Source organism: Eubalaena glacialis, chromosome 9 (assembly GCF_028564815.1).
Source record: "Eubalaena glacialis isolate mEubGla1 chromosome 9, mEubGla1.1.hap2.+ XY, whole genome shotgun sequence".
In the NCBI taxonomy this organism is placed as follows: Eukaryota; Metazoa; Chordata; class Mammalia; order Artiodactyla; family Balaenidae; genus Eubalaena; species Eubalaena glacialis.
The window spans coordinates 105,404,457-105,431,091 of record NC_083724.1 but is presented as its reverse complement, the minus strand read 5'-3'; the positions used below and the strand labels follow the sequence as shown (position 1 = coordinate 105,431,091).

Here is a 26,635-nt window from a genome sequence, read left to right as displayed (position 1 = left end):
AGAAGTGGGGACTCCGAGGGAAGGGGGGGACAACCTCCGAGGGGGACAACACTGATGTGAGCAACAACAAGCAGCCGTCGGATAGGTTGTGGAGACGCTGCTTCCTCGCGGATACCCATGTAATACGAGAGCTGTGTTTCCTTTACAAAATAGATTTTTTTTTGGTACAATGATGCAATGTCTTAAATTTGAAGGAGTGAAAATGCCCCCAAACACCAGCCAACAGAAAACAACAAATGCCTATCACTTAAAGCAAAAACAAGCCAACGACACCTTGAACTGAAAGCTGTCCTTGGCCATTTACAAAAGCACCAACAGCCTTCTTGAGGTGAAAATCTTGAGCTCACGCCAGCCATCTTCTGTCCAACAATCCAGTCCCTTCTGCAGACAGGGGTTTGTCTCCGTTCAACAGGACTACTCCAGGGGTTCCCACAATCAAGGCTGGACCTTTCTCTTTCTGCTCAAGGTCACAACCACCTGCTTATTGCAGTTGGTTTTGGACAGCAGGGAAAGGTCCCTCCCCACATGGCCAAGGGACTGGGAAAAGCCAGGGTCACTGAGGGCCGAGTTCAAACCTGAGGTCGCACCAGAGTGAGGGCCCCACGAGGAAGACTGACTGAGACTCGGGCCAGTTAGGGGTTCAACCTTCACACGTGGAGGCCGTGCTTTAGGTCTGCTGGGAACATGGGGTGCCAGGGAGTCCTCAGCCCCTGAGGGACAGGCTGGGCCAACTCCTGGCCATTACCACGCGGCCCGGAGAGCTCAGGGGGTGAGGGTCCTGCTCTCTGCTCAGCTGATGACGACACCTAGCACGCAAGCCCCCTGGCTCCGAATGCATGGGATTTCTGTTCTTGGCACTATGCCCTCTCCACAACTGTAAACATCTGGCTTGCTCAACACAGCACTGGACTTGTGATAATTAATCAATACATGCTGACTGACCTCGCAGGGCACAGAGCACCAGCCCAGGAAGATGACTTCTTTTCAAAATATCACCCAAGAGCCCCAGACAAGACCAGGAAAGTCCACACATGAAGTGCTCACCTACCCTCCATGACCAGATTCTCATTCTAAAAAAAAAAAATCCCAGCCCACCGCATGCCACGGAGGACATACAGGAGGCGCTGGAGGACTGAAAACCAGCACCGCCCAGTGAGAAGGGCTGGCAGCTCAGCCAAGGGCGGATGGTTGTTAAAAGGTCATTTAAGAAAATGACCACATGTTAAAAATGTTATTTAACTCATTATTCATGAGGAACCAAGGAGACATTACAGTGCCTTCAAAGAAGGCACAAGATTATATGGAGGCCGAGGGAGGAGGAAAGGGGGTGACTGCTTAGAGGTACGCGGCAGTGAAGTACCACTTTCATCACGCACGGGGTGATGAGAAGGTCTTACAACTAGAGACAGGCGGTGGTCACACACACTGTGAATGTCCTCAATGCCACTGAGCTGTTCACTGTAATGTGGTTAATTTTATGTGATGCGCACTTCAGCTCAATTAAAAGAAAATACGTATATATATATATATATATATATATAAAATAAAGAAATATGGAAATGAACTTCCAACAGGCACAAAACTGGATTTTTCCGTGGGAGGAAGTCAACTGCCCTGCCACTGGAGAGAATTCATTTGCCTGTCTACAGGCGAGGACTGTCTTCATGGCTGTCAATTACGTACAACTTACAGAGCTGTACCAAGACAGACAAACCCCACAGGCTCCAATGTTCCATCCAAAGGATGCTCATTCCAAAGTCCATGGTGGACGGAAGGGAGGGCAGAACTGTGAGGTTTGGAAGGGAAGGGGGCTCAGGACCCGGCAATGGTACACAGTGAGGTGAAGGGTGAAGTGGTACCAAGAAGGACTCCTGTATTTCTAGAGGGGAGTGGGGGATGAGGAGAGCTGGGGAGCTGGTTTGCCCCGACAGCGTAAGGAACGCAGGTCCTGGAGCATCACGTCCAGCGAGAGGCCCAGCAGTGTCCCAGCAGCCCCTCCCAGATGTGGGACATTCCCAGCAAGGAACTGCAGCCAGCTGGGGCATGTACCAATGCAGCTGACACAGAAATTGCTGAATGATAGGAATGAAAGAGTCCCCCTTACTCAAATGAAAAAACATGCTGATCACTTAGGTCTGTGCTCACACAGCCTTGAAAATAAGGAACAGGGACGCCAATTCACTTTCAGAAATGCCTTTTCTTTCTGCCAAACTAGAATTCTTTCCAGGGTTTCTCAAACATCTCTAAGAACCCCTTACGTCAGAGAGAGGGGGGCACCTGGGGCCTTCTCTTTCTTTGAAAAGAATCACTGCTCTAGGAAGCCACACAGGTTTACCCCAGGTCTGCCCACCCCCCAAGACCCCTTCCAGCCTGCACACACCTGCTCAGACACGCTGATACCAAGCAGACCATATTCCTCAGAGGTCAGAGGAGAGACCGTTCTTGGGGCACACGCTTCCTTGAGGCCGCCCAGGGAGTCAGTGAGGTTCCTTCTGTACAGAACACATGCCGTGTCATGTCGAGAGGGCATGTGCTTCCGTCTGCACAAGGCCACGCTTGAGAAACATCCGTCTCAAGGCCTGAGTTGGTCACACGCATGCATGAGTTCCTCGGTGACAGCCAAACTGTGCTCTTTTCACTGTAATTTGTGTGCACTAATCAACACCCTCATATCCGGTCCCCGGACAGTACATGGCAACGTCTGCAGTCCTGATGGTCGGTGTTTTCAGGTGAGTTCTAATGTGACACCAAAGGAGGTAACTGCCAGGACGCGAGGTGTCCTTGCTGGGTTCACATGACGATGACACATGAACACCGCGCCCGTTACCGGAACCTTCTGCAAGGATGCTGCTCCACTTCCACTGCCCTCTCCTTACTATGTAACTCTTAGGTTCTAAGCCACAAGCTCCAGAAGACACGGCCCAAAGAGGGTTTTGTTACTCTTTTACAAGCAATCAGAACAGAAACTAAAATGTCACCAAACTCCTGGAAAGAAACAGAATGATTAATCTGCAGAGCTAATCGTACAGGTAAGAATTAACAGGGGCTCCCCCTCTCAGCTGTCAAAGCTGAACACTCTCCGTGAAAAGGAGTGGGCATTCCTTCCCCACCATGTCCCCACCTGTGCCCCGGCGCCTGCCTCCCTCCTGGCGCCACGTGCGGACAAGGACACAAGGACACGGGGACGGGTGGGAGAGCGTGCCTCCGCGTACTTTCACACCCTCGCAGCCTAGCTGCCCATCTTCTGAGACCTCAGAACTAGATGGTCTTGGGATCTCACGTGGGACGCCCCCCGAGGCACCACGCCAGCATGTGGTGCCCACAATTCAGCCCCAAAGGAGACTAGGGCTGCAGGGGCTAAAAGGATTTATACCCAAACTCTCTCGCAGGAGGGGCTGATTTTAATTCCCCTCCTTTCTGTACATCCTACAGTACATGTGCTACTTTTATAGTAAGGGGGAAAATTACACCTAGAAGAATTACAATTCTTGAAAGGCTCCCCACCCCACTTTTGGAAACAGCCCTCCAAAGACCTAAGCTGTCCTGGTGGCTAGTATCCAAGCCACGGCCCCTCACCTGGAACTTCCTGACCAGCCTGCAGCAGGCAAGCAGCAGCAGGACAGACTGAGCTGCCACAGGACTGTGATACAGTGACTAAAGCAGGGCGGTCACTGTGCCAGGCCCGGTCCTCCAAATGACTTGCAATCATTTAGGAAACTCTTTGCCCCCTAACCTCACCAGGGCCTGCACAGGTTTCCAAACCCTTCTGCTTTTGCAAAAACCTATTTTCTTTCTATTGCTCATAAATGCCTCTCTTATTCTAAAGCCCAGTGTGACACAGTTTTTCTTTTTTTTAATTAAATGAAGCAAAATTAATCTTGCTTGACAAATTACTAAACAACTATGACCCTTTCTCTCACTTAGGAAGATGTCACAATATCAGGGTCAGAAACTGTTACGGTCGGAATGTTTATGTCTCCCCCCACCCCAAATTCATATGTTAAATCCTACCCCCACCCCCAGCATGATGGTATTAGGAGGGGGGGCCTCTGGGAGGTGAGTAGGACATGAAAGTGGAGCCCTCATGAATGGGATTCGTGTCCTTATAAGACAGACCCCAGCGCGCTCCCTCGCCCATTTTACCTTGGGACAACACAGTGAGAAGTCCAAGACCTGAACCCAGGCCCTACCCGACTGACCACATCAGCACCCTGATCTCAAATGTCTAGCCTCCAGAGCTGTGAGAAATAAACATCAGTTGCTTATAAGCCACCCAGTCTGTGGTATTTTGTAACAGCAGCCCAAACCCCACAGCTTTCGTCATTCTAAAAATGTTTACTTTAGGATTCCTGATGAAGGAAGACAAAGTATCATACAGAAGGACATGCTATCAACTATCTTCCATCCCCGCCAAATAAACGACCACCACTAAACAATCTCCACTTAAACCTCTAACTAAAACATACCGCTACACTGGCCTTAATTTACCAGGGTTTTAAAAGCAACCCAGGGGCTTCCCTGGTGGCACAGTGGTTAAGAATCCGCCTGCCAATGCAAGGGACACGGGTTCGAACCCTGGTCCGGGAAGATCCCACATGCCTCAGAGCAACTAAGCCCGTGCACCACAGCTACCGAGCCTGTGCTCTAGAGCCTGCGAGCCACAACTACTGAGCTTGAGCGCCTAGAGCCCACGCACCGCAACACGAGAAGCCAATGCAACGAAGACCCAACGCAGCCAAAAAAAAGAAAAAAATGTAACCCAGTTTGTGGCCTTGATTAGAAATAGATGAAACACAAATTAGTCAATACTACAGACACACCACTTGGAACAATCCCCTTAAACACCATGAACAAGGGGGGAATCTCTTCCACCCTTTAGCGAGATTCCACACACCCCCGCCCCCACCCTCCCACCCCCGCCGTGTGAAATTGCTCCCTGGCAGCAAACTGATGCTTCCGGAAACACAAGAAGACATGCAGGTCACTGGGGTGCCGTGTATTAACTTTCCACCCCTGGGCACCAAATGCTGCCCAAAAGCCTTAAAGTTCCTCCGAACACACCTCATTTGCTACTCCCTAAAGATACCATGGAAACCCAGGGAATCCAGCCTAGGGAGACGGGGGCAATGCCTTCAGCTAGGATGCTGGCCCCATTCCAAACAAAGGCTGCATTTCAGACACTAGGTCTAATACATTCCCAAATCCCAGTACCAGGAGAGAGAGGTGTGATCGCTGCAGACCTCACAGACAGTAATGGATAATAAGGGAATACCACGAACAACTCTGCAAGTAAAGTCAACAACTTAAAGGGAATGATCCAATCTCTCAACCACCACAAATTACCACAACGCATCATGATGAAATAGATAACCTGAACAATACTTAAAAAATAGAATTCATACTTTAAAACTCTTCTGAGAAAGACATCTCCAGACCCAGATGGTTTTACCAGCAAATTCTACCAAACATTTAAGAAAGAACATCAATTCTACATAAGCTCTTCCAGAACACAGAAGAAAAAACATTTCCCAACTTAAATGAGGCCAGCATTACCCTGGTAACAAAACCAGACAAAAATAGCACATGAAAATTGCAGACCAACATGAACACAGATGCAAAAATCTTCAAAAAATATTAGCAAATTTAATCCAGCTACACATATATATATATATATATATATATATATATATATATATATATATATATATATAAATGGTACACCACAACCAAATGGAGTTTATCCCAGAATGCAAGGCTGGTTCAATATATAAAATCGATCAATGTTATTAACAGTCTACAGAAGAAAAACACACAAGCATATCAATTTATGTAGAAAAAGTATCTGAAAAAAATCAGCATCCAATCATGATAACTCTCAGCAAACTAGAAATAGAAGGGAACCTCTACAGTCTACTAACGGACATCTGTGAAGAAACCTATAGCTAACATGATACTCAGTGATGAAAGACTGAATGCTTTCCCCTAAGACCAGGGACAAGGCAGATGTCCCCTCTCACTGCCTCTATTCAACACTGCACTGGAGGCCTGGCTAGTGAATGAGGCGAGAAAAAGATATAAAAGGCATACAGATTAGCAAGGAAGAAATAAAATGGCCTTTTCACAGACAGCATGATTGCCTCTGTAGAAAATTCCAAAGACTCTACAACAACAACAAAAAAGCTCTCAGGACTAACAAGTGAGTTGAGCAAAATCACAGGATACGAGATCAGTAACAGAAAATGAATCATCTTTCCATGTACTCCCTATGAATGATGGTAAATTGGTAAGTTGAACTTCATCACAATTAAAACGTTTTGCTCTGTGAAAGATTTTGTTACAAGAATTAAAAGACAAGTTACGGACTGGAAGAAAATATTTGAAAACCCCGAACCTGACAAAGAACTTGTGTTCAGAACATAGGAAAAATTCCCAAAACTCAACAGGAAGAAAAAACCAACCCAATAAAATAAGAGACACTTCACCAGTGAGGATATAGAGATGGCAAATAAGCACGTGAGAAAATGATTAATGCCATTAGTCACTAGGAAATGCAAATTAAAACCACAAGGAGACACAGTGTATGCAAATTAGAATGACTAAAAAAATGGTGCAGCAACTGTGGAAAACAGTATGGAGGTTTCTCAAAAAACTAAAAAACAGAACTACCATATGACCCAGCAATTCTGCTCCTGGGTATATATCTGAAAAAACCAAAATCACTAAGTCGAAAAGATACATGCACCCCAATATTCATAGCAGCATTATTTACAACAGCCAAGCTATGGAAGCAACCTAAGTGTCCATCAACAGATGAATGGATAAAGAAGATGTGGTATAAATATATATATATATATATATATATATACACACACACACACACAACGAAATACTACTCAGTCATAAAAAGAATGAAATTTTGCCATTTGCAGCAACATAAATAGACTTGGAAGGCATTATGCTAAGTGAAATAAGTCAGAGAAAAACAGATACTGTGTGATATCACTTACATGTAGAATCTAAAAATACAACAAACTAGTGACTATAACAAAAAAGAAACAGACTCACAGATATAGAGAACAAATTAGTGGTTACCCGTGGGGAGAGGGTTGGGGGGAGGGGCAATACAGACAAAGGGCACTAAGAGGTACAAACTATCAGGTATAAAATAAGCTACAAGGATATACTGTACAACACGGGGAATATAGCCAATATTTTATAAGAACTATAAATGGAGTATAACCTTTAAAAATTGTCAATCTCTATACTGTACACCTGTAACATATAATATTGTACATCAACTATACTTCAATTAAAAAAAACCTACTAACAAAACCAAGTATGGGTGAGAATGTGGAGCAACTGGAACTCTTACAGGTTGTTGGTGAGAATGTAAAACAGGACAGACACTCCATAAAATATTTTGGTAGTTTTTATAAAGTTAAACACACACTTACCATATGGCCCAGAAATCCCACTCTTGGGTATTTATCCTAAGTAAATGAAACCATACACTCACAGAAAAGCCCTCACATGAATGTTTATGGCAGCTCTATTCAAGCGTACAATGGACTACTACTCAGTGACAAGAAAAAAATCAACTGTCGATCACACAACAGCTTGAATGAGCCTCAAAGGTGTTATGCTTAAGAAGGAAGCCAACCTCAAAAGGCCACCTACTCTATGGCTCCATTTATAGGAAGTTCATGAACAGGTAAACCAGAGGGACAGAGTAGGTCAGTAGTTGTATGTGGTCAGGGGTGATGGGAGGTGTCAATATAAAGGATAATACAGGCATACTTCATTTTACCAGTACTGCCCTTGGCAGATACTGTGTTTTCTACAAATTGAAGGTTTGTGGCAACCCTGCATTGACCCAAGTATATTGGCACCATTTTTCCAACAGCACTTGCTCACTTTATGTCTCTATGTTACGTTTTGGTAATTCTCACAATATTTTAAACTTTTCCATTATTATTATATTTGTTATGGTGATCTATGATCAGTGATCTCTGATGTTACTACTACAACTCGCTGAAGGCTCAGATGATAGTTAGCATTTTTTAGCAATAAAGTATTTTTTTTGCCTTTAAAAACATTTTTAATTTTATTTTTAATTTTTATTTTATATTGGAGTATAGTTGATTAACAATGTTGTGTTAGTTTCAGGTGTACAGCAAAGTGATTCAGTTATACATATACATGTATCTATTCTTTTCCAAATTCTTTTCCCATTTAGGTTATTACAGAGTACTGAGCAGAGTTCCCTGTGCTCTACAGTAGGTCCTTGTTGGTTATCTATTTTAAATATAGCAGTGTGTACATGTCAATCCCAAATTCCCAATCGATCCCTTTTCCTCACCCTTCCCCCCGGTAACCATAAGTTCGTTCTCTAAGTCAATAAGTCTGTTTCTGTTTGGTAAATAAGTTCAATTGTTAGGCAGAAGACCTAAATAGACATTTCTCCAAAGAAGACATACAGATGGCCAAGAGACACATGAAAAGATGCTCAACATCACTAATTATTAGAGAAATGCAAATCAAAACTACAATGAGGTATCACCTCACACCCGTCAGAATGGCCATCATCAAAAAATCTACAAACGATAAATGCTGGAAAGGGTGTGGAAGAAAGGGAACCCTCCTACACTGTTGGTGGGAACGTAAATTGGTACAGCCACTATCGAGAACCATATTGAGGTTCCTTAAGAAACTAAAAATAGAGCTACGGTATGATCCAGCAATCCCACTCCTGGGCGTACATCCAGAGGAAAACATGGTTTGAAAGGATATATGCACCCCAATGTTCATTGCAGCGCTGTTTACAATAGCCAAGACATGGAAGCAACCTAAATGTCCATCGACAGACGAATGGATAAAGAAGATGTGGTACATATATACAATGGAATATTACTCAGCCATTAAAAAGAATGAAATAATGACATTTGCAGCAACATGGATGGACCTGGAGATTATCATACTAAGTGAAGTAAGTCAGACAGAGAAAGACAAATATCATATGATATTGCTTATATGCAGAATCTAAAAAAATGATACAAATAAAGTATTTTTAAATTAAGGTACATATACATTGTTTTTTTTTAGACATAATGAGATTGTACACTTTTAATAGACTACAGTATAGTATAAACATAACTTTATGTACCTGGAAAGCAAAAATTTCATGTGACTTGCTCTACTGGAATACACGTTTTATTGCAGTGATCTGGAACGGAACTTGCAATATCTCCGAGGTCTGCCTGTACAGGGGAAAATTTGGGGGGATGGAACTATTCTGAATCCTGATTGTGGAAGTGGTTACATAAATCTATACATGTATTAAAGCTCACAGAACTGTACACCAAAATAATCATTTTTACTATAAAATAATTTAAAATATGAAGGAAAAAAGAGTAAAAGGACTACATTAATTTGATTCAAATGTTTTTAAAAACACTTCACTTTTAGCCAGACACAAAAGGACAATACTCCATAATTCTATTTGTCTGAGGTCCCTAGAGTAGCGAAATTCATAGTGACAGAAGGTAGAATGGTGGGTACCAGGAGCTGGGGGAGGGGGACTAGGGAGTTGGTGTTTAATGAATTTGTGCAGGGTTTCCGTTTGGGAAGATGAAAAAGTTCTGAAGTGGATGGTGGTGATGGTTGCACAACAGTGTGACTGCACTTAATGCCACTGAACTGCACACTTAAAAGTGGTTAAAACGGTAAATTCTATTTTAAAACAACTTTATCAGAAAAGTAGATTTACAAAAGTGTACTTGTATGAAAATAAAACAATAAAAGGGAGTTCTAAAAGCAGGAAGTTAAAGCTTTAACTGCAGATCACTCTCTGCAGACTTGTGCTGCTTGGTTTGGCGTGCGGCTTCCAGACTTCCCCTGCATGAACCATGCACGCAGGCTCCGTTACACATGGGACAGGGTCTGTTCATAATGTGATCACAAACCAGACAGAGACCCTGAGTCAACTTGTCCAATCCTTTGGACTTTCAAAGAATCATGCTTTTGCTTCCCACGAGAGGCAACCAAAAAGTCGGTAAAATACATCGATCGTCTGAAGAAGCATTTTGCACCTTTAGCCATACCTGAGCTGACCAGAACCTTAAACAGACCTGCATGTAGACAGAGGGCTATGGAGACTCTGGCCCAATCAGTCAGTGACAAGTTTGGACCCTGTTCCTCATCTCCTCCTTGAGATCACGAAGAGAAGAGGGCAGAGAAAGAAGGGGGGTTACACCCCCATGGCAGTATTTCTGGGTCCCAGCAGCTGCAGTGTGTGACCCATGCTCCTGATTCAGAAAAGTTCTAGCCACTTTGCAGCTTCTGCGCAGGGTCCTCCCACCACTCCCACTGGCTGCCAACAGACTGAACCCCAATGATGTCCAAATGCAAACTGCAGCTTCTAGATACCTGGCATCTATAAACACCAAAAACAAACACAACCTGACTCATTCGCCCAGCTCACAAGCTTGCATCACAAGCTTCTGAATGGTAATTAACCCTCGTTTAAACTCCATGTTGGTGGTGGAGTCAAGAAATCATTGGCATTTTGATCCAGATAAGAACACCACAAAGATTAGGCTGGACAAACAAAATAAAAACCTATCTGCGTGTTTCCAAGTTCTTAGTTTCTAGCAATATTCCTTCGTGTACACAGATGAGACAGCCAAGTAAATAATCTCTGTAAACTGTGTTTAAATTAGCTTCTCTTTCCTTCTCTGTGGTTAGGCCTCTAACCGTTCATCTTCCCTGCAGAACACAAGCTTCAGCAGACATGGACCATTTTTGAAAAACTACATACACTTCGTCATCTCTTTCCAGTTTGATTCCCAGAACATCCTGACTGAGGACAGGGCTGAAAAATGAAAAACGATCTAGCTGCTGGTTTCCCAAGCCCCTACCTACAGACCTGTGTCCCTCAAAGAAGAGAAAAAAGTCAGAAAGAATGTTTGTTCACTGACACATCCCTCCTGGCTAACCTCTTTCCACAGTGTGTCAAGACCAGAGATCTGGTCTCAGGTCTGTCACTGGGGAGCCCCCGGACGTCCCACCGGGCCACCCTAAGAAGTTCCAGAAGGCGCTTCTGAGAGGAACAGCTGGTGCCTTAGGACCTGGGGGCAGGGGGAGACAGAGCTGCCACACTGCTCTGGCACTCGCTGCTGTCACCAGGCGTCTCCAGCGCCAGCTCTCCGGCATCCCAACTGGCATCCCAGCTGGCCTCCCGGGTTGGAAGAGGGTCAGGCTCGGGCGCCACAGAGGCCCGACAGCCCCTGAGCACCAGGAGAGCCACACGCTCAGGCATGCCCCTGGCTGCCAGGGTGGGCCGCGCTTTTCTAACAAATGGCGAGACAAGAGGCTTCGCAGGGACCTTCAGAGGCCTGGGGGCAGCTGTGCCCGCACTGTGCCCCACACACCCAGAGACCAGGAGAGGTTGCGGGTCCCCGGGAACCTAGTGACGTCCCTCTCTGAGCCTCAGCCAGCTCAGAGGTGTGTGAGAAGCCACCAGACACACCGAGTGCCAGGCCTAGAACTGACGTTCCCTCCTGCTGCCCAACCCTGGGTCACAGCCCTGGCACCCATGCCCCTCGGGCTCCCACCTGCCACCCTAAGCCCTTCCACCTCTGGGACCAGCCCACTCTCCCATGCACGCATGCATGCATTCATTCATTCATTAGCCTCAAACAGTGCACCTGATGGAAAAGAATGAGAAGAGCCATCTTCCTTCATCAATTTGGGGAACCCTGCAGAGCTCCTGTTGGTCTCCCTTCCCTTATCCACCAAGCAGGTCATTTCCAAGCCTACAGAAACTGGAGGACCAGGCCAAGCCTGCCTGAGGACACCACACTGCTTTTCTTCTGTTTCACTGTGATTATTTATCGTCCAATTAACAACACAGCCAAGAGGCCTGATAAGAACGTGCCAGGCGGACAGGTCAACTTCAGCGGCATGGAGGACAGGAAAGGACAGCCAGACCATGACCCAAACAAGGGTTTCCGCTGGAAAAAGAAAATACCAGGATGCGGAGCACCAAGCCTTTCAGCTAATAAATACTTCCACCATGTCCATGTCAGGAAATGAAGCATTTTATAGAAAGAGGATGACAAGTATCCTCCCCAGAAGCACCTAGGGAGTCACTCAGGCCTAAACATGGGACCAGAGGTGACGGAATGAAGGAGCAGTCCCAATGATGCCCCAAGGCAGCAAGTATGGGGCTCAGCCTGCACCAGGCCAGAGCTGTGCTCCCAGCGCCATCAGAATACAAGAAATGTTACCTTGGGCTTCCCTGGTGGCGCAGTGGTTGGGAATCTGCCTGCCAATGCAGGGGACACGGGTTCGAACCCTGGTCTGGGAAGATCCCACATGCCACGGAGCAACTAAGCCCGTGAGCCACAACTACTGAGCCTGCGCATCTGGAGCCCGTGCTCCGCAACAGGAGAGGCCGCGATAGTGAGAGGCCCGCGCACCGCGATGAAGAGTGGCCCCCGCTCGCCGCAACTGGAGAAAGCCCTCGCACAGAAACGAAGACCCAACACAGCCAAAAATAAATAAATAAATAAATAATAAATAAATTTATAAAAAAAAAAAAAAAAAAAAAAAAAAAAAAAGAAATGTTACCTTCCTCCACGCTGGCACTGGGCCCCGTGGCCTCTGGGAACAAGCCACAAGCCCCTGCCTGCTCGGGGAGCAGGTCACCCCTCGTCCTTGTACACCCTAAACAAGCTCATGCACCTAATCTATAACCCACCATGGGGTTGAGGCACTTGGGGGTGTTGATCAGGACGGTTAATTTTACACGTCAACCTGGCTGGGCCACGATGCCCAGATATTTGGCCAAATTATTCCAGAGGCTTCTGTGGAGGTATTTTTTGAATGACATCACCATTTAAATTGGTAGACTTTTGAGTAAAGCAGATTACCCTCCATAATCTGGGTGGGCCTCATCCAATCTGTTGAAGGTCTTAGTAGAAAAAACACTGATCTTGCGCCAAGAAAGAGGGATTCTGCCTCCAGGCAGCCTGAGTCTCCAGCCTTCCCTGCAGGTTTCAGACTTGCCAGCCTCCCCAGTCACAAAAGCCAAGTCCTTAGAATAAACCTCTCTCTCTCTATGCACACACACACACACACACACACACACACAGACACACACCACTAGTTCTGTTTCTCTGGAGAACCTTGACTGATACAATCAGGGCCACAGCTTCCGAGATGCCACCCAGCCTGGGCCACCCCCGCTCTGGAGCAGAACATTGCTGTGGAGAGAAAGCCTCTATGAGCACACAGCACCCTATGAAGGGTTCAGTGAAAAGCCATGTGTGCGAACAGGACACACAGCCCAACATCTGTCTGGGGCGCATAACTGCCTCCCAGGAAAACATGCTGCATTACTTATGACATTTTGATGAATTTTCACTTGTGCATTGTCATTCTAAACAAGCAAGAAGCGTGGAGGGGGTGTGGGGAGGTGAGTTTTATCATCTGGCTAAAAATACAATCAAAATGATATATAGAAAACTAGGTCTATAAGCCTCCTAGTGAGCAGAGACTCCTAAATCCATGAAAACCTTTTGGAATGCAATCCTCCAGTTCTGCTGTGCACTATTTTTCAGGAATACATGCACACACACAGGCACACATGCACACGAACACACACACAGCCAATTCCAAATATCACCAATTTCTTTTTTGGGCCCCACCATTCATGGGGGCCATTGCATGTCCTGCAGGCAGGTGGCCAGGCTGGCACAGCCAAAGCAGACCGATGCCTGTCCCAGAGCAATGGACATGAAAGGCTCGGACCGCTCGGGTCACCCCCACCCCCCAGACGAACCACAGAAGCAGGCGATGGTCCCACGGGTCTCCAATCAAAGTTCATTTGTATCTATTAAAAAGCTTACGGATGAAATGCTTTTAAATAGGCTTTTCTTTTCCAGAATCCTCTAAAATGAAAGAAATTCCCCAAATCAATAAAATTAGCGAAAGGGCAACAGCTCAATTTCTATTAAAGTGAATAATAAAGTGGATAAAGACCAAAGTCAGGTGCTTCAAGGAGAAAATGCAAACAACTAATAAACCACAAACAAGCAATGGGGTCAGAGACCCATGACCTTCCCTTCTGCTGATCACATTGGTGAGGACTAAACACACCAGTAATGCTCCGGGGCAGGGAGGTGAGGGGGAAGAGAGACTCTTGTGAGCTTCGGGGGCACAACGCTGTCCTGGCAGACAGCCCAGCCACTCCAGTCAAAATTAAAAATGCATACACCCTTTGACTCAAATATTTCCATTCTAAGACTCCTATAGAAATACTCACTGGAGTACACCAAGAAAAATTGTCAAGGATGTGGCAGACTAGAGAGACACCCAAATTTCCATCATGGGGTAAGGGACACAGGGTACACTGTCCTCAGAGACTCGTGCACAGCCTCACGGTGCAATGCAGAGCACACGTGTCAATGCCACAGTGCTGAGTGAAAAAAGTGAGCTGCAAAACCCTCTAAGGTGTGACCACATCTTTGGGAAACCACCATCTATATGCATGTGTACATGTGTGTGCACGCACATATGTGTGTATGTAAATGGCACAGAGAAGACCTCAGAAATGCAGCTGGCAATGGCATGTACCCTGGGCACGAGGAGGTCGCTTTTACTCTTGGCTTGCTTTCTTCATTTTCAAAATAATAAAAACGCCATTAAAATAAAGGAAAAGTTAGTCAGCATATCTGACTTCCTGTTCACACTAAAGATTCAACGGGTATTTTTGTAGAAAAGCTACTTAAAAGAAAAGGTTCCAGCAGCAGAGATAAAAACCCACATAAAAAGATAGAAGGTCCTTTCCTGTTTCCCCTCTGAGTCAATGCAAAATTATTTAACAAAGCAGCAAGTTTCCACCACACTCTCATTTCTATAACTTCCCACGAATGCAGAAAGCAGCCGCAGTTTCCATTTTCCTGCTGATAAAGCCTCGCTGAACTATATCCTGGAGAAGGTGAATGCCTGCCAGCCCCAGTCCACACCCCCTCTCCCTGCACCCAGCCACCAGGCCAGTCCCCACCCCAGCAGGGCCACCCGCCTCCTCCCAGCCCCACACAGTACTTCTCTTGCCTTCTCATGTGCTCCAGTAGCTTGCAAAGAACATTGACTCAGAGCCTGTGAATGTGACATTATTTGGAAAAATATTTGCAGATGTATCAATAATTCAGATCATGGAGTTAAGACGAGATCATCCTGGGTCACCTAGGTGGGCCCTAAATCCATTGACAAAGGTCCTTATAAGAGATACATGGAGGAGAGACACAAGGAAGAAGGCCACGTGAAGATGGAGACAGACTTTGGAGTGATGTGGCCACAAGCCAAGGGACACCTGGAGCCAAGAGAAGCTGGAAGAGGCAGGAAGAGTCCTATCCTAGAGCCTTCAGAAGGAGCACAGCCCTGCCAACACCTTGATTTTGGACTCCTGGCCTCCAGGACTAGGAGAAGATAAATTCCTGTTGTCTAAGCCACCCATTTTGTGAAGCTTTCTTATGGTGACCCTAGGAAACATGCGTGCACACCGTGAGTCTATGAAGTGTAAGCATGTTTTCCTTCACGGTCAGCTTATGGAGAAGGCAGAAGGCCTCCTTGCTACACAGACAATGAAAAACTGCAGGATGAAATTCAAGTAATTACCATTACTGAACTCGTTATGGTTCCAACCCAGCACCTGTGTCCCGGGCTAACCCCACCCGACCCCCAGGCCCTGCCCGCTCCCTGGGGAGCCACCACGCTGTTCCAGCCACCACTGCAGTGTAACAAACCACCCTGGACTCGGTGGCCCAAGACACTTCCCCACGCTCAGCGGTTCTGTGGGCCGGGAGTCCCAACGGGCCCCAGCAGGGACTCTTGTCTGTGCTCCAACGTCTGAGGCCCTGGCTGGAGTCCTGATGGCCAAGGGCTGTGATCATGTGACGGCCGATCCCCTCACACATCAGAGTCCTAGCGATGAGGGTGCAGAGACCAGGACTGCCCACTGCAGTCCCAGTGCTACGTGGCCTTTGGGGGTTGGGCTTCCTCACAGCATGGCAGCTGCAGGGCCGTCAGACCCTTACTTGGCATCTCAGGGCTCCAAGATCCAAGCAGTCAAGAGGCCACCCACAGGGAAGACAGACACAGCATCTCAGTGACAGCAATGCTAACGGATTTACAGCCACGTACTTTACTTAAACTGCCACAGCTTTTCTCCCTACTCAGCTTCGGCTGCTTACTGCCGTTCTTGAGTTCCGACTCAGCATTCCTGACTTAGAGACCTCAAGCCCATCCTTGGTGGTCAACACCCACCCCCAAGCTTCCCTCCCTGGTGGCACACATCCCCCGTCAGCATGCCTATGTGCTGTCGTCCAGCTGGAGGCACCACATCCTATGCGCTCTCCCTCCACATCCCCAACCCCTGCTGCAAACACAGCGCCTGGGACACGCAGAGCTCGTCACCTGCTCACCGAAGGCATGAACAACAGCACAGCAGAGCGAGAGGGCACAACGCAGTGAGACAGAACTGTGGAACAGAGAAGGACCACCATGTTAAAATGACCAGGGAGGTTTCCACCCAGCCTTGCTGGGCCCGCCAGGTGGGGAGAGGCAGAGGGTGGCAAGGAGAGACCCCAAGGGGCTAGATGGCAGCAGGGGCGTCCTGAACGGAGAATAAAGGGACAAGAGTGTTCACAAGCTACATGCATAATGGCCCAAGCCAGAAACCAAGCCAACAGCATAGCAGGCACATGAACTGCGGTGCACGGCCCCCACGGAATGGTGGAGGGTGGGGAAGAAGAAAGAACCCTGGGTGTGCAGCAGGGCCCGAGGCCGGCCACACACAGGAGCTGAGGGACATCCATGGGTGTGCTCCAGAACCCAGTGTATGCAAAACCAAACCCAGCCAGAATGCACCTCTGCTGCAATCAGTGGGGACAGTACCCTCGGGGAGGAGTGTCGGAAGGGCCCAAGGGCTGCGGGGCTGGTGGTGCTCTGGGCACCACACAGCTGGGCTCCATTTGTGAGCAAAGCAAGGTCATGTGTGCATCACTGTAAAGTCTGCAAACATCTCACTGAAGAAGGAAGAAGGAAAATGGGAAGATGAAAACAGAAGCAGGGGCAGGCCAGACGGTTCTGCTGCTGCTTCTGTTTTGTTGGTGACCTTCCCTTGCATTTCAAGGTGGGAAAGGAAGAGAGGCCACACCGAGCTGGGCAAGGGAACCCACTGCCAAGCAGCCAGTGATGGGCGGCCATGAAAAGAGGGCAGCCAGAAGCCAGGTGGCCTTTCCCAGGTGGGACCTGACCCTGACAAGCTCACTCTGACCCTGGAATTCAGAGGGTGAGTGCCACTGTCTATCGGCCGCTGCTGTTTGGGCCGTTCTCCTGGAGAGAGGGTGCCCCAGGACAGGAGGGCCGGCCCAGGGCCACACACAGGTCACTCTGCTGGGCAGAAGACAACTGTGACATCACAGCCTTAGGAGCACATTTCTTTCCAACAGACCCATCCTCCTTCAGCTCTCAACAGACAGGCATTGCACAGCCAAAGTGCAAAGAGAAGCACAGGCCAGGCTGGTACAAGCACCCCGCTGGCTCTGGTTGCTCCGGGAAGTGCCCAGCCATTCTCAGCCGGTGCAGCTAACAGCTGCTGCCAAGCTCATGAAAATCACCCTGGTGGCAGAAGCCAGGCCACTGCTCCCCGAGCCCCCAGCCAGCGGTCTGCAGAGGCTGACACCTGATATGGTTAACAAAAGGGGCTGTGTTTGGACAAAGTGTTTTCCTGTCTTTAGGGACTGCAACATAAATGCTAGTCAAGGCCTGAAAACAGTCCTGATATAAAACATCTCAGCAGGGCTTCCCTGGTGGCGCAGTGGTTGAGAATCTGCCTGCCAATGCAGGGAACAGGGGTTCGAGCCCTGGTCTGGGAAGATCCCACATGCCGCGGAGCAGCTGGGCCCGTGAGCCACAATTACTGAGCCTGCGCGTCTGGAGCCTGTGCTCCGCAACAAGAGAGGCCGCGATAGTGAGAGGCCCGCGCACCGCGATGAAGAGTGGCCCCCGCTTGCCACAACTAGAGAAAGCCCTTGCACAGAAACGAAGACCCAACACAGCCATAAATAAATTTAAAAAAAAAAAAAAAAAAACATCTCAGCAGAAGTCTGGGCCTTGGGAGAGGGCTGGTGCGCACACATGCTGCTTGCTCTCCCAGGGCGAGGCGAGAGCGAGTGTGCTCTGGGTCTCGCTTGTTTTTGAAGCGGGCGTCTGTCCCTTCTGCTCACTGTAAGTGGTGCCTTCGTCCCAGGACAGAAAGTCCATGCCCACCGGTTCAGGGGGGCTACAGAGCCATCCGTGCAGACCAGAGAGGACCTGCATCTCCAGGCCCTAAGCACTGAGCATCTATTTTAAAAACGGTATTCCCACCCCCTCCCGGGTTTGCCAGGGAAAACCGAGCCCTGCTCCGTTGGTGGTCTTGTCCATCAAGTGGGAAGGGACATAAACATAACAGAGGCCGCCCTGCTTCCAGGGAGGCCCGAGGGATCCCACATTTGAAACCCAAGCCACTCCGTCAGGTTTCAAAGACCCCGCCAAGGATCCACTTCTGTGGATCAGGACCTCTGCTCTGACCCAGTTTCCTGGCACCCGTGTGTGGCCCCATGGCAGCTGTTGCAGAGGCGGGGGCACCTCCTCTACTCCAGGCTCCAACCTGCACTCAGCCCCCGACTCCCAGAAACCAAGGATGAGGGCTCCACAGCCACTGGTTGATGTGGGAAATAAAATGATAATATGTAGCCTGCACACATTTGCTTAATGCCAAAATTTTAAAATGTCCATGCAGTCACACATAGGGCCAGATGACAAAATGGGGTTTCGTATTTTTCCATGTGGGGGTGAAAACACAGTTTTCAATAAGATGCAACTGAACAAAATATCAGAGAGCATCATACGTGGTCAGGGGTGAGTGCCCTGCTGAGGAAAACTTTGGTTTTAGCGGGGCATGTGTGTGTGTGTGCGTGCGCGCCTGTATGCACGTGTACACACACACACGTATGCAGGTATGCTGCCTCACAGTATGAATGCATGTCTTACTGTGAGCCGCCCTCAGGGTCTGAAAGCTGCCAGGCTCCCTGATTGCCATGAGGTTTTAACATTCTAAGAAAATGTTTTCAGCAACATTAGACAAGCACTGAAACCTCTCTGAAGCTTGGTTTTCAATATGACACTGAATTCCATGTGCATCCCGGTGCAAAGTGTGCCAAGAAGGGATGTTTCACTTGTCACCTCATTTTGTAATCCCACAGCCCCCAGGAACCGGTGCTGCTGACCCCACTCACGAGCGGATCAGGCCTTGCTGAGGCCGCACACACCACACCCAGGGCCTAGGTAGGACCTCGCGGCCAACCCCATGCCAACCGTCAGGATGGGCTCTCGCTGGAGCCGGGCACGGAGGAGAGTGGCGGGCCCACCCCTTGCGCGTGGCTCAGGGCAGCCACGCACCCCCACCCCCACCCAAGCAGCTACTCTCCCCCTGTCTGGAGAGGCCAGCGTGGCTGGTCTGCTTCCCACAGTATGCTTTTCATTTAAAAGTACAACAAACAGAACTCCCACCTGCTTTTTAAACAAGGCAGGTATAACCAGTCTAAGAAAAGCGTGTCAGACTCTCAAGGCATATGACGTGTGTGTACCCGCACATGTGATATGAAGTTGTGTTTTTCCATTTTTCTTTGTATTTTTCCTTTATTGCTGCAGAAAACTGGAGACATGCAGACAAGCACCAAGGAGAAAACAAAAGCCACATCATCAACTAACCATGTGACTCCTATTCTGGACACAGTCTATCTAGTGCTTTCTAGGCAAATTATAGGTCCTCGCTGTACGTACTGCTTTAGGAATGGTTCTCAGCACCTGATGTGATATGTTGATCCCCCATCAAATTACTCATATTTTACACTACTATTTTTAGAGATGGGTTAGCCTAACTGTATCTCCTCATCCCTGACCATCTGTCAGTGGCTTTCAGCTGGTATCTGGGTTTTCTGTTTATCAACACCCGGCACCCTTTCTAATAAATGATTCTTTACATCCATGACTCCTTAGGATAAACTTCTAGACACTGAACAGCCATGGCCAAGGGTTCACACATCTTTAAAATTTTTAAAACACCTCGACCAATGGCCACCCCTCGGTGAGTGCATCAGGAGCTGTGTATGCAGAGTGCACCTCCCTGCAGGCTTCAGGCCCCCACCCCCTTGCTCACATCTTGGTCCCACCACCTCTTGGCTGAGTGACCCCGTGCATAAATTTCTTATTCTCTCCATTCTCAACGTCCTCACCTGTAAAAGAGGGAAGAACTGTCCTAACAGGGCTGATAGAGCTGTGGTCAGGATTCCATGAGACAGGTATAGAAGGCATTTGGCAGGTCATTTACCATAAATATCACTAGGTCACTCTTTCCCATAATGGCCTCCCTGTCTCCATCCTCGCCTTTCCAACTCATAAACCAGAGGTGCCAGAGTCACCGCTAACCATGGACCTGATCGCATTAGTTACTGCTCAAACCCTTGGACAATTAGGCAGAGTGAAAGAAGCTGGACTCAAAGGCTGCTCGCTGTATGACTCCACTTATACAACATGCTGGAGGAGTCTATAAGGACAGAAAACAGATCTGTGAATGCTGGGGCGGGGAGGTGGGGGAAGGACCTGACTCCAGAGAGACACAAGGAAATCTGTGGAATTATGCAAATTTTCCATATTTTGATTTGGTGGTCGTTACATGACTATGTTTCAAAACTCATAGAACAGGACATTAAAATGGGTGAACTTTCCTGATCACAAATTATACCTCAGGAGATCTCACTTAAAAACAAACAACAACCCTGCAGAGAAGGAAGTCTAAGGCGTGTGGTCTGGTGTTCCAGGCCTTGTCTCCTGGCCAGCTGCTTTCCTTCCCATTTCTCGCTTACTCCAAGATCTGGCACATACAGAATGCCCTCTGCACCTGCAGGCCCAACCAGGGTCCACACCAAACCTAAAGCCCCTGCCAAGGCTGCTGGCCTGCTGTTCTCCAAACAAACCCTGTGTTCAGATTCCAGGACCCAAATCCTCCTCTGCTGTCTCAGATCCTCCTTCTCCCCCTTCTGGGAGGCCTGCCTGGACTACCAGTAAGTAAAGATTAATCCCTCCTTCCTCTGCGTCAAAGGTTCTCAATTCTGGCTGCACAAGAATTACCTGAGCAGTTGTCAAAACCATGGATCCATGCCCTCCCTCCCACCCCAAAAGATTCTGATGTAACTGGGCAGGTGTGGAGACAGACACTGGGGTTTTGTTTCGCTTTGTTTTTTTTCCTTAAAGAATCCCAGGCTCAGAAATGAAAGAGGGAACATCATGCAAATCCAGAGACATTAAAAGGATAATAAAGGAATATTATAAACAATTTTGTGCCAACAACTTTGACAACTCAGGTGAAATGGGCAGATTCCTTGCAACACACAGATCACCAGGACTGACTCAAAAAGAAATAGAGGGACTTCCCTGGGGGCGCAGCGGTTAAGAATCCACCTGTCAATGCAGGAGACACGGGTTCCAGCCCTGGTCCGGGAAGATCCCACATGCCGTGGAGCAACTAAGCCTGTGTGCCACAACTACTGAGCCCACGTGCCACAACTACTGAAGCCCGTGCTCCTAGAGCCCGTGCTCCGCAACAAGAGAAGCCACCGCAATGAGAAGCCCGCACGCTGCAACGGAGAGTAGCCCCCGCTCGCCTGCAGCAACGAAGACCCAACGCAGCCAAAAATAAATAAATAAATTTATAAAAAAGAAGAATTAGAAAGTCTTAATAGCCCTATATCAATAAACTGAATTCATAATTAAAAACTCTCCCCATAAAGAAAATCCAGGATAGCTTCACTAATAAATTCTATCAAATGTTTAAGGAAGAAACAATGCCAATCCTACACAAACTCTTTTTCTTTAATAAATTTATTTATTTTATTTATTTATTATTTTTGGCTGCATTGGGTCTTCATTGCTGTGTGCGGGCTTTCTCTAGTTGCGGCGAGCAGGGGCTACTCTTCATTGCGGTGTGCGGGCTTCTCATTGCAGTGGCTTCTCCTGTTGAGGAGCATGGGCTCTAGGCGCGCGGGCTTCAGTAGTTGTGGTGCACGGGCTTCAGTAGTTGTGGCACACGGGCTTCAGTAGTTGGGGCTCGTGGGCTCTAGAGCGCAGGCTCAGTAGTTGCGGTGCATGGGCTTTGCTGCTCCGCGGCGTGTGGGATCTTCCCGGACCAGGGCTCAAACCCGTGTCCCCTGCACTGGCAGATGGATTCTTAACCACTGCACAACCAGGGAAACCCACAAACTCTTAAAATAATAATAAATGAAGAGGGAACACTTCCCAAATCATTGTGTGGGACCAACATTACCCTGATACAGAAACCAGACAGAGGTATTACAGGAAAAGAATACAATATTCCTCATGAATATAGTTATAAGTAACCTTAACAGAATTGTAGCAAATTGAATCCAGCAGTACATAAAAAGGATAATACATCATGACCAACTGGGGTTTGTGCCAGGAATGCAAGGTTGTTTAACATTCAAAAATTAACTCATGTAATTCACCATATTTACTAAGAAGAAAAAAAGAGGAAAAACCATATGATTATCTCAACAGATACAGAAAAAAGCATATAACAAAATTCACAATCCACTCCTGATAAAAACTCCATGCAAACTAAAAAACTTCCTTAACCTCAAAAAAAAAAAAAAAAGGCATTGGACTTCCCTGGTGGCGCAGTGGTTAAGAATCCGCCTGCCAATGCAGGGGACACAGGCTTGAGCCCTGGTCCGGAAAGATCCCACATGCCGCAGAGCAACTGAGCCCATGTGCCACAATTACTGAGCCCGCCTGCCACAACTACTGAAGCCCATGTGCCTAGAGCCCGTGCTCCGCAACAAGAGAAGCCACCGCAATGAGAAGACCACACACCACAACGAAGAGTAGCCCCCGCTGGCCGCAACTAGAGAAAGCCCGCGTGCAGTAATGAAGACCCAACACAGCCAAAAATAAATAAATAAATAAAAAGAAAAGGCATCTACATAAAATCTTCACCTAACATCATATTTAATGAAAAGACAAGTTCTTTCTTCCTAAGATTGGGAACAGGTAAGAATGCCCACTGTCACCACTTCTGTTAAACATCCTAGACAATGGAATAAAAGAAAAAGAAATAAAAAGCATTTGAATTGGAAAGACAGAAGTAAAATGGTCCCTATTTGTAACTGTCATTATCTTTGTGCAAAAATCTTGAAGGACTACAGAAAAGCTACTCAAACAAATAAGTAAATTTAGAAAGGTGACAGAATAAACAATATAAAAATCCATTGTATTTCTTTATAGTATAATAAACAATTAGAAAATAAAAAATGTTTAAATCCATTTATAACATTCAAAACCATAAAATACTTGTGAATAAATTTGATAAAATATGTATAAGACCTACAGTGACTACTACAAATCACTGCTAAGAAAAATGAAGGAAGGCAAACACAGACGGAAAGATAGTCCATGATCATTGACTGAGACTCAATATTGTTAAAATTTCTACAAAATTTAAAATTAAAATTTAAAATTAAAATTTCTACATTACCCAAGTTGATCTAAGGAGTTAATGCAACCTCAGTCAAAATCCAAGCAGGCTTTTTCGTAGAACTGGTAAGCTGATTTTAAATTTATATGGAAATGCGAAGGATCTAGGCTAGACAACACAATTTTGAAAAGGCATTACAATTGGAAGTTTCACTACCTGACTTCAAGAATTACTATACAACAAGTCATGAATACAGAGTGGTTCTAGGGCCAATGGTGAATAAGCCAAAACAGACCAGAATTGAGCCTGAAACAAAGCCACACAGATTCACAATTACTTTTCAAACATGATGCCAATAATTCTGCGGAGAAAGGATAGTTTCTTTAACAAATGGTGCTGGAACAATTGGCTATCCACACTCAAAACAATAAACCTCAATTCTTAGCTCTTTCCAGTTAAAAGGTAACTCAATATAGATAACAGATCTAAACATAAAAGATAAAACCATAATGTTTTCAGAAGAAAACAGGAGAAAATCTTTATGACTATGGGCGAGGCAAAGTTTCTTAAATAGGACACAAAAAGCCTAAACTACTAAAAATAATTGATATAACTGGACTTAAAACTAAAAATGTACGCCCTTTGAGAGATATCATTTTTTTAATATTTATTTATTTACTTATTTAATTTTTGGCCGCATTGGGTCTTAGTTGCAATGTGCAGGATATTTCGTTGCAGCATGCGGGCTTCTCTCTAGTGGTAGTGAGGGCTCCAGAGTGTGTGGGCTCTGTAGTTGTGGCACGCGGGCTTAGCTGCCCCGTGGCATGTGGGATCTTACTTCCCTGACCAGGGATCGAACCTGTGTCCCCTGCATTGGAAGGCGGATTCTTAACCACTGGACCACCAGGGAAGTCCCAAGGAGATATCATTAATAAAGTAAAAAGGTAAGCCACAGACTGAGAGAAAGTATTTGCAATACAAATATCTAACAAAGAACTTGAATCCAGAATATGTAAAGAACTCTTAGAACTCAAATATATGAAGACAAATAACCCAATTTAAAAGTCGGCAGATCTGAACAAAAACGTAAAAGAATAAATACAAATAGCTACTAAATACAGGAAAAGATACTCAACTAGAATGTCTATGATCCAGCACAACAACTCCCACTAGAATAGCTAAAATTAAAAAGACTGACAACAGCAAGTGTTGGCAAGGACGTGAAATAACTGTGCTCGCACGTTAGCAGTAGGGATGTAAAATGATACAGCCACTTTGGAAAACAGTTTGCCAGTTTCTTATGAAGTTAAAGATACACTTACCACACAACCCCACAATTCTACTGTTAAGTAATTACTCAAGAGAAATGAGAACACCTGTCTGCACTCAGATGTGCATACGAATGAATATAGCATTTTTTATATCTTTTTTATAGTGGTAAAATACACATAACATACAATTTACTACTTTAACCATTTTAAAGGGTATGCAACCATCACCACTATCTAGTTCCAGAACATTTTCATCAGCTCCAAAGGAAAGCCCGTACATATTAAGCAGTCGCTCCCATTCTCCCCTGCCCCAAGCCCTGGCAACCACTAATCTGCTTTCTGACTCTGTAGATTTGCCTATTCTGGACATTTCGTATAAATGGAATCATACAACACGTGCATTTTGTGTCTGACTATTTTTACTTAGCATAATGTTTTCAAGGGTCATCCATGTTGCAGCACGTGTCAGTACTTCATTCCTTTTCCAGCTAAGTAATATTCCATTGTCTGGAGGGACCACATTTATTTATTCATTCATCCACTGATAGGCATTTGGGTTGGTTCCCAAATTGTGAACAGTGCTGCTATGAACAGTGGTATACAAGTTTTTCTTTGAATATCTATTTTCAATTCTTTTGGGTATTTACCCAGGAGTAGAATTGCTGGGTCATATGACAGTTCTATATTTAACTTTTGGAGGAATCTCTGTTTTCCAAAGTTGCTCCACCATTTTACATTCTCAAAGCAATGTATGAAATTTATAATTTCTCCATATGCTCACCAACACTTATTATTTTCCTTTTTTGTTGATAAAAGCCATTCTGGTGAGACGGAAGTGGTATCTCACTGAGGTTTGGATTTGCACTTCCCTAGTGACTAATGATGCTGAGCATCTTTTCATGTGCTTATTTGTCATTTGTCTACCTTCTTTGGAGATATAATACGTTCGCTCATGTTTCAACTGGTTGTTTTTCCTTTTGTGTTGAGTTGTAGCTCACGGCACTTTTATTCACAACAACCTCGAACAGGAAGCAATCCAAACATCCACCAACAGGTGAATGAATTAATAAACCATGGTACACCCACATGTACCAAATTTCAAAAACGTGCCAAGGGAAAGAAGCTAGACACAGAGTCTACAATGCATGCTTCCATTTTGAAACTCTTAAAGAAACAAATCTCATAATAGTCTAATTTCGGCAGATCAGTGATTGCTTGGGTGGAGGGCTGAATGCAAAGAGGCAACAGGAAATTTGGGGAGGGCTCTCAAGCTAAACAATCTCTGTTGCAACTGCTCAACTCCCGCTGATAGTGGCCAGGGATGGTGTGGGTGCATGAATGTGTGAGGTGCACCTGAATTGCAGGCCAGAGTTCATCCACTCCTGGCCTCCATCATGATTATGGCGGCAGTTGCATAACTGTGTACCTTTGTCAAAACTCACTGAACAGGGCACTTAAAACAGTACCTTTTATTGTACGTAAATTATGCCTCAATAATACTGGTTAACGAAACATTGTTTCTACAGGCAAACACCCCAAGTCTAATGGACATCCAGAGTGAGGCCCACAGCCCTGCCTCTGTCCTCCTGTCTGCCCTCCAGAGTGCAGCCCACAAGGGCAGGCTGTGCTTAGCCCAGCCTTGGGTGGCCTATTAAAACACAGAGCTTCTGATTCAGGGGGTCTGGGGTAGAAGTGAAAACCTGCACTTGTGGCAAGTTCGGGGGATGTGATGCCGCTGGCATAGGAACCACTCCTGCAGACGGGT

At 46.4% G+C, this 26,635-nt stretch overlaps 1 protein-coding gene across 2 annotated transcripts in view; it reads right to left on the bottom strand.

Annotated features, from left to right (window-relative positions):
* The window catches only part of SEMA4D (semaphorin 4D), a 107,429-nt gene that overhangs the window by 73,930 nt on the left and 6,864 nt on the right, over window positions 1-26,635 (bottom strand). The window contains exon 1 of one of the 2 annotated variants that reach the window (XM_061200642.1): window positions 2,381-2,882. The exons of the other annotated variant lie outside the window; for it this stretch is intronic. The gene's annotated coding sequence lies outside the window, so the exon portion shown is untranslated. Of the gene's footprint in view, window positions 1-2,380; window positions 2,883-26,635 lie in introns of those variants that run through there. 2 annotated transcript variants of the gene reach the window in all.